Here is an 18,802-nt window from a genome sequence, read left to right as displayed (position 1 = left end):
GATTTTCCAAATCTAACCCTAGACAGTGACTCCACTTACTTCAGGCATGCCCATCTGTTTTTGTAAATATAGTATGAACTGACCAGACGTTAGAGGAGAAAGAGAGGAAGGCATATAGAAATTATTCTAGCATGTCTCTATCACTTCTATCTCTGTTACTCTACTGTTTACCCATTTAGATCTATACACAGCTCATGCAAAAATTCAGGTATAAAACTCCCCTCACTGCAGTTGGTATAATGGAAGCTAATGTGCTTCCTAACATTAGTTCAGATTCTACCTCAAATACAAGGCAACATGAAGAAATACACTGTGACCTATTTTGGAAACATGTTTATTCAAATGACTCTTCCCCTTGGGGTTTTAGGGAATATCACATACAGTACACTGATATTTATCTGGTCATCCATGAAGCATCCTGAACTACAAATATTTGTATGAGCAAGGGAGCAGGAGTAGCTTCCAGTATTTCAGTATTTTAACAAATGAGTTAGTATTTTGAGAATATGTTTCAGGAAGGGCTACTTTTAAGAATTAAGCCCACTGAACCCATAGCCACATTTTATCAGTGATGTTTACAAGCATGCTTAACAAAGTTCAAAAGAAAGCTATTTCTGCCTTGGAGGGAGCAACAAAAAGTTCTTGTCTGAGGAGAGACTATTGTTTGAAATTTCTCTTATCTGAAGAGGAGATTCCATGTTTACATTTAGAGCAGAACTCATTCACGTTAGAAATGTAGAATCTAAAAAAAAAAAAAAAAAAAAGAAAGAAAGAAAGAAAGAAAAAAGAACAGAAATTAAAAGAAATGCAGAATCTGATCTCCCACCCATACCTACTAACTCAGAATCCAGAGTTTGACAAGATACTCCTGGTGATGTGTATTGCATACTAAACCTTGCAAAGTACTCTCTAAGGCTTTAATTTAGTCAAAATATAGTACTTAAAAATCATATGCTCCATGATATCCACTATCACCTAAGATACTTGGGATGAGAGATGGCTGGATAAAAGCAAATAATTGTGACATAGGCTTAAAAATATTCACTATACATCTAAAATTCAAAGTAACTAGATGCCCTGTATTTAATCTCACAGCCCTATCTGGGAAGCACATACTGACTTTGTCCCTCCAATTTTGCACAATGAAACTCACTCTAGCCTATTCTAGACCAACCTCTTCCATAGGAATAGTGTTTTGGTTTCTATCCTGAACTATTCCTCAGTTAGGAATCACTCTTGTATTTGGCTTGCATGCTGAGACCATTCCCAGGATTAAAAAATTACTTAAACCAATGGTAACTTTTTCCTCCTCCTGTAAGTTTTACTTCAATATTTGCTAGACAAAACATAGACTTGCATTTCTAGCAATATGGTACACCTACCTCTCCACTGAAGAAACTTCTAAAATGTTAATAGGTATCTTCTTAAATGCTTTGATTAATTCAAAAGAAAATAAGGAATATTCAGACTAAAATCTAAGTAAAAGTGGAAAATAGTGTTAAGAGGATCTCTGAAACCAGGTTTCACCTTGAGAGATTTACTAAACAAGGTAGAGTTAAAGTTTCCTTTTCATGGCCTTCAAGGGCTCAAGGAACAAGAAGCATAGATGAAGTTCTGGTCAAGGTAAGGAGTCTAAGAGAAAATTCTTAAATAGCTATAACCCTGAAGGTCCCACCTTCATAGCAGAAGTGAAGTTAAAGATATTCTCTGAGATTTCATAAGCAAAATCTAGTTTTCACATGGGTTTATAGCTTAAATTCATACATGTGGTACTTTGAAAATCTCAAGCCAAAAAACTGAATTTACATTGGTCCCAACCTAGGTAATAGACACAGATGTCACACAGAGGTGAATAAAAATTCTCTCTCAAGCGCTATCTTCATCCTGGACTGAAACAGTTCCCACAGTTGCAATTTCAAGAAACTTAAGTTTATTGCTCAAAATTGCATAACTCACCAAATCCCCAAGACATCAAAAGAGAAAACAAGCACAAAGACAGGAGTGGATTTATGAATATAAAATATTAAATATACACATATTTTTTAAATTAATACTAAAATATGAAATATTTTTTAAATTAATACTAAAATATGAAACTGATAACTGATTTAAAAAACTGACCAAACAGATTAAAAAAATAATCAAAGAGAATTTATGGAAGTAAAAAAAATAGAGATTTAAATTTTACTACATAGAATTAATAATAGATCAAGGATACAGATACATAAAAAATAATATATCAGGGATATATTTGTAAACAGATGAGGAGTCTTAGAGAAAACCCCTGAAATCTGTGACCTTCAAAGGTCCAATCTTCATAGTAAAGACAATGCTTAAAACATATGTGAACAGAAACCAGTTTCTACATGGTTTTACTGCTTCAATTCACACAACTTGAGTGCTCTGAAAAACTTGTGCTAATATTAAATTTACAGAAACACATACAGAAGAAAAAGAGAAAAACTAAGGTAGAGGCAGTATTTGAAAGAAAATTTCTGGAAATTATCCAATATAAATGAAAGATATAAATCCACATACTCTAAAGGCCTCCAAACTTCCAAGTTAGAAAAATAAAAAGAAATCCTCACCTAGATTCACCAAGTGAACCACACTGAAACACAGAACATCAAAGACAAAGAGAAAAATCATATGAGAATTAAAAAGTCAAATTATTTTCTAGAGTATAAGCTGATAGTTGACTTAATCTGACAATGAATTACAGAATTCAATGGAACTATATATTCAATGTGACAGAGAAAATAACTGTGAACAATTAATTTCATGAATTCAATGTTCATAACAGTAATAGTAATTAATAATTAATTTGTGGTGTTGGCAAATATAAACTCAAAAACCATAATAACAAAGTCATATACCTTGGGATAGGAGATATTAGAGATAAATACTAAAGTCCTCATATTTTTAAACAAAAGGTGAAGCTATTGTTTAATATTAAATGGTTAAATATTAAATATTCATGTTAAATGTATAGGGTATAGTGATTGGAAGTACACAGACCATGTTGTTAATCACAATGTAATTAAATCAGAGATAATTAACAAAGGATAACTACAATAGGGTAGTTAATCTGGGTGGCTCAATCCATTAAGTATCCTGCTTTTTTTTTAATAAATTAATTTTTTATTGGTGTTCAATTTACCAACATACAGAATAACACCCAGTGCTCATCCCATCAAGTGTCCCCCTCAGTGCCGGTCACCCACTCACCCCCACCCCCTGCCCTCCTCCCCTTCCACCACCCCTAGTTCGTTTCCCAGAGTTAGGAGTCTTTATGTTCTGTCTCCCTTTCTGATATTTCCCACACATTTCTTCTCCCTTCCCTTACATTCCCTTTCAGTATTATTTATATTCCCCAAATGAATGAGAACATACACTGTTTGTCCTTCTCCGATTGACTTACTTCACTCAGCAGAATACCCTCCAGTTCCATCCACGTTGAAGCAAATGGTGGGTATTTGTCGTTTCTAATGGCTGAGTAATATTCCATTGTATACATAAACCACATCTTCTTTATCCATTCATCTTTCAATGGATACCAAGGCTCCTTCCACAGTTTGGCTATTGTGTAAGTGTCCTGCTCTTGATTTTAGCTCAGGTCATAGAGTTCCACACTCATGGGGGAGTCTGCTTGAGATTCTTTCCATCTCCCTTCCTCCTTCCATCCACTCCTCATGCTCGCTTGCTCTCAAATAAATAAATCCTTAAAATAATTCTTTTTGAAAATAAAAAAGATTAGTATAATAACCATATTTAAAAGTTTTTAAAGCACCATTCCAAATAATGATTCAAAAAAATGAAACATGATGAAAATAATAATATATTTAAATCCAGATGATAATACTATATATCACTATTATGGAATAAAATTAAAACAGTATTTAGAAAAGAATTTAAATTTATATGTCTATTTTAATAAAGAAGTCAGATAATTAAAATAAGATAGAAAAATAAAAAATGTTAAGAAAGCAAGAAAGTTACTGGTTCATTCTATCATATGCATATTTTCTTTTATTAATTTCTGTTTTTTAATCCTTATAGATAAGCATATTTCTTATTTTTTAAAGCAATCATTAAATTGCCAATCTGGCACAAATAATTTTAAAAAAATTGTAAGGTGCTAAAAATAGAAATAAAAAAATGAAACAGCACTACATTACAATAAATTTCACAAAGATCATAAATGGGTTTTGTTTTATATGAATAAATATTAAAAAACACATTTAAATGCCAAAAAAAATCCTATAAATATAACTTAACAGAACTGTCTAAAGATGAAATAGAATATCTGAAGAGTTCTATAGCTTGTAAATAAATTAAATCTGTAGATAAATTCTTCCTGTACTGAAAACTCCATGTATGGATAGTTTTACCAGTGAGTTTAATGAAGCAATATGGATCACATAATTAAAATCCTAAAATTCTATTCTAGGATATAGTAAAAAGTATGCATTCCTCAACTTATTTTATGATACTAGAATACCTTGGATAAAAACTCAACCCAGACAAGGACAATATGAGAAAGATAGTCTCATAATCTTCAGATGTATAAATCTAAATATATATATATGAGCAAATTAAACCTAGAAATGTGAAAAATTATGACTGAATTAGATCATCCTAGAAATGTATGGGTTGTCTCTGCCTTCAAAAACTAAGTATTGTAATTTATTACATTAATTGACTACAGGGAAAAATCACATGGTAGTATCTATTGGTTTAGAAACACTTAATAATTCAGAAATTGTACATGATTAAAGGGGAAAAAAAACCCTCTTAGCACAGAAGAAATAGAAAGGAACTTCCTTGACTGGATAAATATATTTGGGGGGAAAAAGGGATAAACATTATTCTTAATAGTGGAATAATCAAAGCTTTCCCTACAGCATCAGGAACAAGACAACAATACCTATTATCTTCACTTCTATTCATGATTGTACTAGTTGTTATAGCCAGCATAGTAAGGCAAGAAAAATAAATTAAAAGAAATGAAAAAAATAAAACTTTCATTAATCATGGATATATTATTGTCTAGCTACAAAGTCTAAGAAAATCAATATATATATTATTATAACTGATTAGAATTTCACAAGCCTGTAAGATACAAAATAGCACACAAAAATCCATTACACTTTTTATACCTCAGCCACAAATTTAGAATGTAAAAATTTTTAAGTTATTTAATGTTTTATAAAAATATATGAAGTCTGAGAAAAAACTAACAAAAATCTGTAAAACCTTTTATAGAGAGAATTATAAATTTTATTAAATATTAAAGAAGAATTAAATAGAGAGATGTACTTAGGTTGGAGGATTTGATCCCATAAATTCCAAATCTCCCCAAATTTATCAATAAAATTCTAAACAGTCTCTAAATAAAATTTTTAAGTGTAACTTGACGGGCTGAATAAAAGTAGAAGAGCAATAAAATAGGCTAAGACTTGTTAAGACCCTCCTGAATAACAAGTCAGAATGTATCTCCTACCGAGTATCAAAAATTATTTTTAATTTATTAAAATTAAGAGTATAGTATTGCTAAAGACTAAAAAATAGTTCAGTTAAACAACATATCCCAGAAAAAATATCCACACATTCAAGAAAACTTGATTTATAACAAAAGTGGTATTTCAGATCAATGGTAAAAGTACAGAATTTACATCACATCATGTTGGGGCAATTGGCTATCCATAGGGAATACCCTTCAAAAAGTCAATACAGACCAAGCTAGGGAAACCAAAACTATAAAACTTTTATAAGATAAAATAGAACAGTACTTTATAAACAGAGTAAGGACCCCATACAAAAAGTGCAATCTATACAAGATAGGATTGAAAACAGAAACACCAGGGCACCTGGGTGGCTCAGTGGTTGAGCATCTGCCTTTGTCTCAGGTCGTGATCCTGGGGTCCTGGAATCAAGTCTCACATCAGGCTCACATCACAGGGAGCCTGCTGCTCCCTCTGCCTATGTCTCTGCTTCTCTCTGTGTCTCTCATGAATAAATAAATAAAATCTTTAAAAGGAAAAGAAAGAAAGAAAGAAAGAAAGAAAGAAAGAAAGAAAGAAAGAAGGAAGGAAGGAAGGAGGGAAGGAAGGAAGGAAGGAAGGAAGGAAGGAAGGAAGGAAAAAGAAAGAAAGAAAGAAAGAAAAAAAGAAAGAAAGAAAGAAAGAAAGGGAGGGAGGGACGGAGGGAGGAAGAAAGAAAGAAAGGAAGGAAGAAAGAAAATTTAAACACCTTCAGATTAAGTAGTTTGTTAAACAAATGACACCAACCAGAGAAAAAGAGAAAATGTTTTCACCGAAGTAACAAAGGACTAGGATACAAAATTTCTATAAAATGGGTAATAAATAAGAAAACACAGAAGAGAAAATGAGCAAAGAACTGAACAGATACTTCACAGAAAAGGAAATCCAAACAAATGAAAAAGTAATATCCAGCATTAGTTTTCAGGGAAATGTAAATAAAAACTACAATAAGGTAAGCATTATATACCCACTAGACTGCCAACAAAACAAAACAAAAAACTATGTCTGACAACACCAAGTGTTGGCAAGCATGTTATGCAAGCAAATATTTTATACATGTATACACTAATGGTCATTGTATAGACTGATAAACTACTTTGGAAAACAGTCTGAGCTAATCTAGCAAATTTGAATGTACATATTTCTTTTGATACATAAATTTCATTTCTAGGTTTAATCTTAAAGAAACACACATATATGTACCAGAAGAATGTTCATAATAACACAGTTTAAAATAGCAAATGCTCATTAAAAATGTAATAAATCAATCAGGGTGTGATCATACAATGGAGTGCTGGAGAGTACTGGAAAGTCAATTAATTACAATGACTTGCATCAATGTCTAAACCTCTGAAACCTAATACTGAGGTAAAAAAAGCAAATCACTGAATACATAAAGTAATGTTCTATTTATTAAAAGTTAAAAGGGCACTTGGGTGGCTCAGTCAGTTAAGCATCCATCTCTTCATTTGGCTCAGGTCATGATCTCAAGGTCAAGAGATTGAGCCCTGTATAGGATTCTGCATTCAGTAGGAGTCTGCATGAGATTCTCTCTCTCCCTCTGCTTCTCCCACCACTTGTATGCATGCACCCTCTCTCTCTCTACATACATAATAACATCTTTTTTAAAAAAGTTAAAGGTAACATGTAAAAGCAAGTATATATGGCTTAACAGTAGAAATATAGTTAAAAATATAAAGGCAAGCAAATGATAAACATAAACTTAGACTAGTGATTTTCTCCAATTTATATGGGAATGAAATGGGTTCAGACAAAGGAACACAAAAGATTTTAAAGGCATAGTATTCCATTTTGTAATCCATACATAAGTATTCTTTGAATAATGATTTGTACATTACCTATATTTTATAAATATTTCTTGGAATCTACAATATTTGATAAAACAAAAGTATTAATATGAAGTAAATGGATTTATTAATCCTCATATATTCAATACAATTGATTTTAAAGGTAATATAGTCCGAGATTAGCATAGGACTAGAAACTGGAGATTCCATAATGTATCATCTGTCTACAGTATGTCAAACACTGAAAACAATTTAAACAAAGTCTCTAATTTCAATCTCTACTTGGAGTGTCACTGAATTCTATTTCCTTATTGTATTTAGTAAGTGGTGAACTAGGGCCCAAAGACTGTATGAAAAAGTCCACATGATGATTAAATGTTTATCAATATGTTACCCCAATAAGCATTTACTGAGTACCCAATATATATAAAAGGCAATATCTAGTGCTGTGGATTTCACAAAAATACAGAGGATACTCAGTTATTCTCTCTCTCACCTGGAATTTCTTTTTTTTTTAATTATTTTATTTATTTATGATAGTCACAGAGAGAGAGAGAAGCAGAGACATAGGCAGAGGGAGAAGCAGGCTCCATGCACCGGGAGCCCGACGTGGGACTCGATCCCGGGTCTCCAGGATCGCACCCTGGGCCAAAGGCAGGTGCCAAACCGCTGTGCCACCCAGGGATCCCTCACCTGGAATTTCTAAATAACTTCTTAGTATCTCATTCTCAGTCTCTCTTTCTCTCTCTCTCTCCCTCCCACTCTCTCTCCCCGTTCTGTTCTTAGCAAACCCACCCCAACCATCTTCTCTTTGCTCCCAGTCCCATACTTCTATTGTACAGAGCCTAACACAATGCCCAAATGATGATAAAAATTTTAAGTGGATTTCTCTATTTTTGTAAAGCCTCTGGTGGTCCCCATATGTTCAGCGCCCAGACATTTAAATGCTTACGAGGTTCAGGTGGTCATTTAGATGAAAGAGGACTAATAATTGGAAGAAAAAAAATGGAAAGCAGAAACTCTAAGTAAAAAAAGACAGTAGCTAACCTGTTCGAGCCAAGTACTGCCTCATAAGAATAGAGGCTCAGTGTTTCAAAATCATGAAAATTGAATGTTTATTGAAATCACTCAACTTTCCAATTCATTTTCAAAATCATAAGAAGACCTTCTGACCTACAAAATAGGGTAGTGTTCCCTTCTTGACATAGCATGCAGGGCTCTTCAAACTATGTTTCCAAACTAACTTCCTCCTGTCTCTTCCCACACTCTATGTTCTGCACTCAAACTTCCTGAACACGCCATGTTCTTTAGCAGTTCCAAGATGGGTGTAGTTAGACTGTGGGCCAATCCCTGATCCAAGTGTGTTCACCTCTAAGGACCACACTTGAGACATCTCTACTTGGAAGTCTTCCTGAACACCTACAGGATAGTCAGCCATGGTTTACTATATCTGTCTCCTTTTCTTTGTTCATGTACATACAGGCTGTCCCTGACTCTCATATTTTCAGCTTCTGAACAGCCAACACTTTCATGCATTATACATCGACACTCCAAAGTGCCTTTTGTATGCCAAATCCAGACTTTCATACATCAGCAGATCAACGAACATTTTGCACTAATGTGTGGTGGCACCGCCTGACAGCCAAGAGTTCTGTTTGGGCAGTCATGCCATCTTTGTCTGTAAGAGCAGGCTTTATGTAATTATTTGAATGTTTTTTGCTCTTTGCCCTTATTATTTTGCCAAAATGAGTAGAAAATGAACATTGAAAATGCTGATAATGGTGATAAAATCATAGGTCTCATAAGCTTAATACAGTTGAAACAAAGATGAAATCATTAGTCATTCCCATTATGGCATATCTTTAACCCCAATCAGGCTCTTATTAGATTTAAACCCAGTCAACTGTGGTTCAATTATGAAGGAAAAACATAATATTAAGGACCTTGTATAAAATGCTGGAAATAAATTGTTGAAGATTGTATGTAAATGGCAAGATATAATTAAAGATTGTCATATATACTTTAGACCTGAAAGGAAAAAGAAAACTCTGTATAACATTCAAGTCTATTTTTTTTTATTTAACAATATGATTCTATTATGTGTTTAAGAATGTATTATGTATGAATCCATGGATATTTGATGAGCTGTTTCATTGGGAATCATGGTGCTTTTTACTATATCCTTAACGTTTGGGTGCCCTTGATCAACTTGTTCCCTCGTTTGCTCACTCACCTACACACCATTCAGGAGTTCTAAAAATATCTAGCCTTGTTTATCCTCCACTTGATAGCCACCATTTCCAAAGTAGAGGCTATCATATAACTTCTGTCACCAGCAGAGATGAAATATCTCATTTAGAGCAAAGATGACACATATCTTGTGGAGCAAAGAGATAAGACCTCAAGTATTGGGGAATAAAAGAAAGCATTCTAACAATTTCTGACTCCATGGCAGGTACTATTTTTAAGGTCACTTTATTATCCTCATAAAAACTTCTCAAGGGCCATTGAACAGATGAGGAAAATGAACTCAGAGATTTTGAGTAACTTAGCCAAAGTCATTCGTACACACTACTAGTCAAGATACAAGTTAAAACCAACTGTATTTGAATCCAAAATGCATCCTCTTTCAAAATTACAATGCCTTCAAAGTGTTCAGTATTACAAATACTTGTCAAGGCTTTTTTTTTTTTTAAGATTTATTTATTTGAGAGATAGAGAGTGCACAAATGGGAGGGGCAGAGGGAGAGGGAGAGAGAATCTCAAGCAGACTCCACATTGAGCATGGAGCTCAACTCAGGGCTCAATCTCACAACCCTGAGATTGTGACCTGAGCCTAAATGAAGAATTGAGCACTTAACCAACTCTACCATCCAGGCAACCCTGGTCAAGGCTACTATGTGCTACTATTACATGATCAAATTATGGTTTTTCTGATCCATCCTATAAAGTTATCCCTCTGTTTATGATGATTTTTCTTTTTCAGAAAGTTCTATTGTAGCAAATTCTTAAATGGTTGGTTTGAATAATTGCTACAAATAAAGATATAATTCTTCACCCAATAGGTGGTGATTTTTTTAAATATTAAATGTTTACACAGTTCACTTAGAGCCAATGTTTTTTGAAATTAATTCCCTTTACTCTTCTCAGGAGTGACCTTATCAGCCTATGTGCATTTTCTCAGTTTTTCCATTCAAAGAGATTCTAAATTTTATGATATATATGAAAGTGATGAATACAATGTGCAATTAGGTGAAAATCAAACTTACACTTCCTGCTTACAGTCATATGCCATGTGATGCCAATGGGATCATGGCAAATTCAAATTTTTTACTCTATAAATTGATGCTCAAATACATAAATGAATAATTGAGGATTATTCCTGTGGATGTCTTACTCCCTTTCCTCAACTTCTTGCTATCCTTTTCCTCCTTGAGGCATTAGTGCCTACAAATCTAATAAATCTATGTGTCTTAAAGGTTTCCAATATCTACCTGCCCAAGCCCATTAGCTTGTTTTCTTTGGCTTCTTTATAGAATTTAATATGTGTATTGTCCTTGCGGTATTTCTATCTTGTACTCTAGCTCTTCTGAAAAAGATTAGTACCAGGGGTTGTGAAGACTCTATTCTCTGGCTGCAATCACTTACCTGCATCTATATGTATTTCTACAAGCTGAATGTCTATTGAAGACATTATCAGTGCCCCTCCCATATATACATGAATCCCTTTTACCTGCTATTAGCTCAGATCCTCAACCTCCTCAGATCATGAACCCCACAGGATCCTGGAATCACCTAAGTAAGGTACCTGAGAGAAACACCCCACTTTGGGTGACTCTGAGAAAGTTAGTAGCTAATGTGGATACAAAAGCCCTACTGCCTCAAGATGGGAACAGACTCTCTTGCGTAATTTATGTTTCACTGTGAGATCAGGCTAAAGATGGACACCCAAAACCAAGTCTTTGCATAGCTTTTTCCTTTTCCCTGTCCTCTTCTCTCACTCACATAGAAATTTCTCCTGAACACATACTCTCCTTCTTAGTTTTAGAAATTGTCTTAGGCGAAGCTCTACTGCTAAGGATGATGAATGATCTAGAGAAGATGCCTAAAGTCAAAAGAGAGTATGTCGATTTTTCTTTTTTCTGTAATCAGTAGCCATAACCCAGTTTACTGGTTGTGTGACTACAAAATTTTAGACTGTGGGATGTTCCTCCTAAAATCTGTTACTTGTCTGCTACATCTAACTGGAGCTAAAAATGGAGTTTAAATCCAGTCTGGTAATATAATCATTTCCTGTCCACCTCTTCATGTCTTGGCCAAGCTTCTATATGTACCTGTTGTTTTTCTGCAATAAAGGAATCTGGTCACATTCTAGGGTGGAGATTCAGGACCTCAATACTTATAGACATATGGATATTGTGGCCCTATGGGTAACTGAGGAGCACACCTTTGAAAGGAGGAGACTCAGGATCAAAGAAACAATCAGAGTAAATCTAATCCAAGAAGACAAAATAAATTCCAAAGCAAAAAGTTTACACTAAGATCAAGAGATGGATCATGGAAGTTTGGGAGAGTGAATTTAGGACTGAGCTTGATTCAGTATCAGGAAGCACCAGCACACAGTACATAGACTCATGCCTTTGGAACAAATAGTGGCCTTTTAAAACTGAGCTATTTTTCACATATCTGGAGGATGAAACTCTATCTACTTTCTTGGAGATCAACTGATCTGTTTTCATCGGACTCCTACAATGCACTTTTAATTTTTTTTAAGATTTTTTTTTCAATTTATTTTATTTTATTTTATTATTTTTTAAAGATTTTATTTATTTATTCATGAGAGACACAGAGAGAGAGAGAGGTAAAGACAGGCAGAGGGAGAAGCAGGCTCCATGCAGGAAGCCCGATGTGGGATTCGATTCCGGATTCCAGGATCACTCCCTGAGCCAAAGGCAGATGCTCAGCCACAGAGCCACCCAGGCATCCCCTACAATGCACTTTTTAAAACTAAACTCCTTTTACCATTCCTCTACCATGATCCTTTAAGCTTGTGATGAGTTCTCTGTAGTTAAGATTTCTGTAGGCTACTCTCCCTCAGTATCTGACTCCTTGCTGTAAGGACAACCACACAGAAGCTGGATTTCCTGCAGTCCTGTGCTTCCAAACCACTCTCTTCTGTTGCCACAGAAGAAATAATGTGGTACTTTTCAATATTAATTTTGACCATTCAAGTTATATACTATTTTTAATTGCATATCTGCTTCCATCTTCTAGATTAGACTAAAAGCTCCAAGAAGAGCCGTATTAATATCCTCTTCAAATCTTAGTGTTTTGTCAGAGTAGTCCTTGCATGTTTTTAAGATGGATGAATAGCTGTTAGTTATTAAACAAGAAATTATTGGGCACCCATGCACTAGGACCTTTCCTACCCATATGTATAAGTGTATCACTCTGAATGATACAAACAAAATGGTCTCTTCATAGAATTATACAACTAATTGAGCAAAAATGGTTAATAAATAAATCACAGGTAGTAGTTAAGTTGTATAAAAGCAATAAAACAGAGAAGTATGAGAGAAAATAATTGGTTGGGAGAGAGGCCCCTTTAGTTAGAGTGCTGAGGAGGGATTGCCTGAAGAACTGATTCTCTGAGAAATAAAAGAGAAGAGTGAGAAAGCTATGCTGGGAGGAAGGACTGGCAAGCATCAAGTTTCTGAAGTAAGAAACAGAAAGAACCATGTTGAAGAAGCAGACAGAAGGTCAGTGGGGATGAAAGGCAGAATGAGGAAGATGAGTTCCATGAGATGCAGCCTGAGAAGTAGGCAAAGGCATTCAGGCTTAGTCACTAAGCTTCTTAAGATTCAGCCACATACACCAGCATGAGCTGCACAATTTGCAAGACCTGGTGCAAAATGACAATGTGAGCTCTTTACTTTTAAAAAATGGAGGGAAATGCAGTTTGAAGTACTAAAGTACAAAGATGTAACCCATTTTGCTTTCCTCCTCAATCTCTTTCAGTCTGTCACCAAGTCTTTCATTTGCTATTTAAATGACTCACTCCATCAGGCATGGGAATACTTGTTGGGTAGGCACATCAGGACACCTTGCACCATGGTCCATCCCCAAACATGGTGCAGTATAAGCCCAACCCCTCAGCTCCACATGCCCTTGACTCCCCTCAGAGACTAAGATAATATAAGTTCTCTGACTCAGAAAAACTGTTAATACCATTTTTAATGGAAAAACTAGGCTGTGGAGAAGGTAATGCCTTAACTACTCAAACACAAATTGGAAGCACCAGAAACATATTTTCAAGGAATAAAATACCTAAAATGATCATATACTGTCTCCTTCAGCTTGCAAGATATACCTCCTAGATCTAGAGACAGTCAAGACAGAGCTGAAGAATCTCTTCCAATTCCGTTTTTTTCCTTCACTAAATTCCTAATTAAATCCCAAGATTTCTGTTTAGAACAGGATTTTTCTCATTCAACATTTATTGAGTACTCACCATGTGCCAGGCACATACCTGAATACATTAACACCCAAACTAAAATGCGAACCACAATATAACTTAAAATTTAGCTTCTTATATAGTACAGTGTTTTCACAATGAGAGTTCCATGTTCCCAATGAAACTGAACTTTTAAATTTAGCATTTTTTAATGTCCTAAATACTGCTCCATCTTATTTAACACCTCAAACTCTAAGACAGATTTCCACATTTGTAGATGAGGTAACTGTAGAGCAGAACTGTTAGGTAATCGGAGGAGATGCACAAAAGGAGACTGAGCTTTCAATTCAGGATTGTCTCACTATAAAAACTGAATTTTTCCTCTAAATCATCCTCTCCTCCTTCTTCCTCTTCTTCACTGAATTACTTACTATGCCTCTTATATCCTCACATTCAGAAGCACTCCATAAGTCAACAACTCTGAAATATCCATTTAAAAAAAAAAGCCTATCTTGTTTGTATTTACTTAGTTTTAGAAGAGCTCTACTTCAAATTCTTTGAATTACCTATAAGAAATGCTGAATGCAATTATTAGTAAATTGCAACACTTGCACATAGTACCCACTATAAATGTTAAACATAAATGTCTCACTGAAATACTCAAAATCAAGCGTGGAATTAGGTTATTCAAAGAGACAAGATTGTGACTTAATGCTGTTTACTACCTTATTTACAAGGAGCATATCGTCCCCAAACTCTAACAGTTGTTTGTGCTTAAAAAGAAGTCTATAGATCAAGGCCGTGATTTTCTGAATACATCAAAAGTCTTAGAGCATTCCCAAGGATCTGCTGATTAACCCAGTAGGATATTAATTACGAACACATCTGCCATTCTTACTTTTTGTTCTTTTTCTTTAAATAGGAGTGGAGTAATTCAGTGTGTATGATTAGGTGTAGCTAGCAGTACATGATGAGCTAGATTTAGATACATTTATGAAGCATTAGATAAAATGAAACAGTTTACTAGAAAACATAACTTGTATTGGAGATTCAATGTTTAAAGTAGGGAAAAGTTGTTTTTTTTTTTTTTTAAAGCTTAACCTTAAATGAAACAGCATATGAAGTGGGTGAATGTGAAAGAATAGATAGCTTCATTGTTTCTGGAGAACAAGAGTATTTATAGTTCCTTACTTTGTGACTCATCACTGTGCTGTAAAATATTTGGGGTATTACTCATAACCACAAAAAAGACAGAATAGAACGATTTGATGTTAGGGCAAGGGACAAGGTGAACAATCTGGCATCTACTTGTGACATTCTCATTTATAAGAAATTGAACAATTTCTGTAATTTTTAGCTGCTTTTCTTTCTCTGCAAAATGAACGTATCATTTAAAATAAGTGGTAATCCACATGCCTCAAATCTAAAACTATCAAAACTGGTAAAATGGAAATAAGACATAAGACTATAAGAAATGTAGCAGATTGTGATGAACCTTCCCCCCAACTTCAGATTTTTTGAACAATGCAAGTTTATGATATTTTTGAAAGACTTTATTTATTTATTTATTAATGAGAGATTCAGAGAAAGAGGCAGAGACATAAGCAGAGGGAGAAGCAAGCTCCCTGTAGGGAGCCTGATGAGAGACTTGATCCCAGGACCCCAGGATCATGACCTGAGCCAAAGGCATCAGACGCTCAACCAGACCCACCCAGGCATCCCTAAGTTTATGACTACTATGAAGACATGCGTTGGGGAGCAAACATATTATTCAAAGGGCATTTCCTTCAAATGTTCCTTCTCTCTACAAATAAGATGAGCACCAGCGGGAAAGAGATATAACAAAATGGAGGAAGTATTGATAACAAATGAGAAGAGCGACAGGATATAAATTCTGTAATAAAAAAAAAATTTTTGCAGATAAGAATATTAATTTTTTAAAAAGACTAGTAATTTTAAGTAATAGCTTATTAATAGAAAACAATTCATTTATACCCTTTTTCTATTCTTTTTCACTAAGTACTAAATACACTCTAAAATGAAGTCAACTTTCCACAATAATATTAGTTCTTCTTAAAGAAAATGCTGATTAATTAACAGTTGCTCCAAACCATCTCAAGAATAGAGAGAAAAAATATGACCAAACATTACTATTTTCCAGGAATATAATTTAATATTACCTCTCTTGAAAACTATAGCAATCTTTGCTTTGTTACTAACTTTTGCCTATATTAACTAGTGCATTTGGTCAATTATATTTCTAGCATTTACATCAAGACTTTCATCCTTCAGATAGATTATATTTGGCCAAGTTTTTAGACTTTTCATTTGTTCTAAAGCATAAGCTGAACATTGGCATAATGCAGAAGCTACCTTCTAACGACGAAAACCACTGGGAATAATTTATTCTGCAATAATGGTAGGTAGTTGCTATGGGCTTAGAATGTGTTAGGGATACATACGTCTGTATCAAAACATATGAAATAAGTATAGCTGGATTAGTTTCCTTCAAAGTGGTGAACTATCACCTACTGGCTTTATCTCCCAGGATATTAATCCTGGAAATTCCAAAGAAAACTGAAGAAGGTGAATGGTTCTTCAGTTTACCTAGAAACTGCTGAAAAATTCTGGACTAACTGAAGGAGGTTCTAAAATATGTCTGTGTGTGCTGGGAGGTAGTGTTCTCAACCTTGACAGTCTTGACATTTTTAGTCAGATAATCTTCTGTTGAGTGGGGCTTCCCAATGTACTATAGAATTTTTAGCCCTATACCCACTATATACTAAATACCAGTAGCACAACTGCAAGCACCACCCATTCCTCTAGTCATAAAAATAAAAAGTGCATCCAAACATTGACAATTTTCCCTGGAAGGCATTGAGAACCATGGATATAAATGATTCCAACCCACTGTCTCTTCTAAAATCTGTATCAGGACACATGTACAGCCTCCAAATTATGATACAGCAAAAATTCTGAGTTAATAAAATGATTCATTGCAAAAATCAAATTAAGGATATGGCCTTTTAACTCAAGCCTCACAGCCTCAAGGTAGCCACCATAAAATTGAAAGAGAAAAATATATTAGGATCAAAAACATTTAGCAGATTAAAGGACACTGTCTAAAAAAAGAGTTTGGGATGGTCTTCTGGAACATGAAATTTACTGAAAACAAACAAATAGTTTGGGAGCCTATTAAATTTATAAAACAACTGTATTACCTAAGAAACCACATGACTGATTGAAAAATCATCTGTTTTCTTTAAATTTAAGACAACTTTTTGCACCGCCACCCCGTACCCCCCTCCCCTCGCCTTCCAAGAGTGGAAATGGGCTGAGAAAAGGTGCTAAGTTTAAGATGGCACGTTTCTCAGCATCCACTTTACCCAGAACCACTGAGAACAACAGACAAAGGAAGAAAGCAGAATCATGACCTAATTAAAGAAATTCCAACCCAGAGCCCGCCCCATTCCCCACCTCCTTGAGGTAGGGGCCTTCACTTTATCTGTTCAGAAATTTCACATTTGCTATGAGTCAAGGACTATGGTATATTTCCAATCCTTCCCCATTACTAATTAGAGAATTCCGTTGTTGTGTTTGCAGAGGGCAGATATAATTTGTCTTTCAAGTTCGTGGGACTCAGGAAAACATGAAGACACAATTAGACCTAATTCAGAGGCTATCATGAACCCAGAGTTCCTGGACTATGAGTTGGATTCAGTGATTGAATAAATTTTAGATCATCTCCTTGGGGAGTAGTTGAGTTTGTTATATGAGTGGGATGAAAGTAGCAAGGGGGTATTTCATGACCTGAAGGTTGGACTGAGGCAGAATACAAATATCCATATGGTTCTTTACATTCCCCAGCTTCCCTTACAATTAGATTAAAACTATATGGCTAGTTTTGGCCTCCAAAGGTCTATAAACAGAAGTGACACTTATCAGGCAGTTAAACTTATTGAGGCAGTTTAGAGCACAGTGCTTCCTCTAAATCTTTTTCCCTTTGGTGGCCTCCTTGGAAGCCATATATTGAGATAGTGGAAGCACAAAATGGAGTGGATCTCTGAGTCACTGTGTGAGCAAGAACCCCTGCTATCTTTCACCAGGTTTTGTTGTGTTAGACCACTGGGATTACAGAATATATTTGTTACTGCATGTACTCAACAGTTCTTTAACAAAGAGTTCCAGCATCATTACAAACATGGATAGAGCTAGAAAATATGCCCCTACAGTAAGGCTTAGCTACAAACAGAGCTGACTGTTGGTGAAGATGTATTTAGGGTTTCATTTAAAATCCATTAGAAAGTATGTTGTAAAGACATGAAAAAGGAGTCTTTCCTTACTCGATATATTCTTCATACCTCTACCAGCTTAATTTTTTTTTAAATCAAGATACCAATTACACAATTTTCTTACTTAAAATCTACCTGATATTTCCCCCATTGCCTACTATACCACATCCTTTATTCTATCACTTGAATCTTCCTCATTATAAACCTAGCCCATGTTTCTCCTTTTGCATCTTATGTCTCTCCTACCTTTATCCTGCAATTCAAACAACTGGATTATCCACGCTTCCTTGTGCTCTTCTAAACTAGGACTTTTGCTAATACCATTCTCTTTGGCCAAAATATTCTCCATCTTCCAATTCATAGTCTTCCTACCCTTTAAGATCTACTCATCGGTGACATCTTCAGCAAAACCTTTCCTAATTCCACCAATTAGTATTAGAGCCTCTTTTATAGCACTAATCAAATTTTGATTTTTTGTTATGGCATTTAGTTGAAATCAGTTTTTGTTATGTCTTTGCATTACTTGAGGTACCACTAATTTATAAGTTATTGATGGCAAAAGCTAATGTAAAATAAAAATTAAATAGATCGAATGAATTGGTGTACAGAAATAACATAATCAGTCTATTGCACTAAAGAGTCTCTCTCCATTTCTTTCTTCTCCCCACCTTTACCACAGGTATTTGAAAATTCTCCTCCTTTTAG

This window comes from Vulpes lagopus, chromosome 4 (assembly GCF_018345385.1).
Source record: "Vulpes lagopus strain Blue_001 chromosome 4, ASM1834538v1, whole genome shotgun sequence".
NCBI classification, from domain to species: Eukaryota; Metazoa; Chordata; class Mammalia; order Carnivora; family Canidae; genus Vulpes; species Vulpes lagopus.
This window is presented reverse-complemented; position numbering follows the sequence as displayed.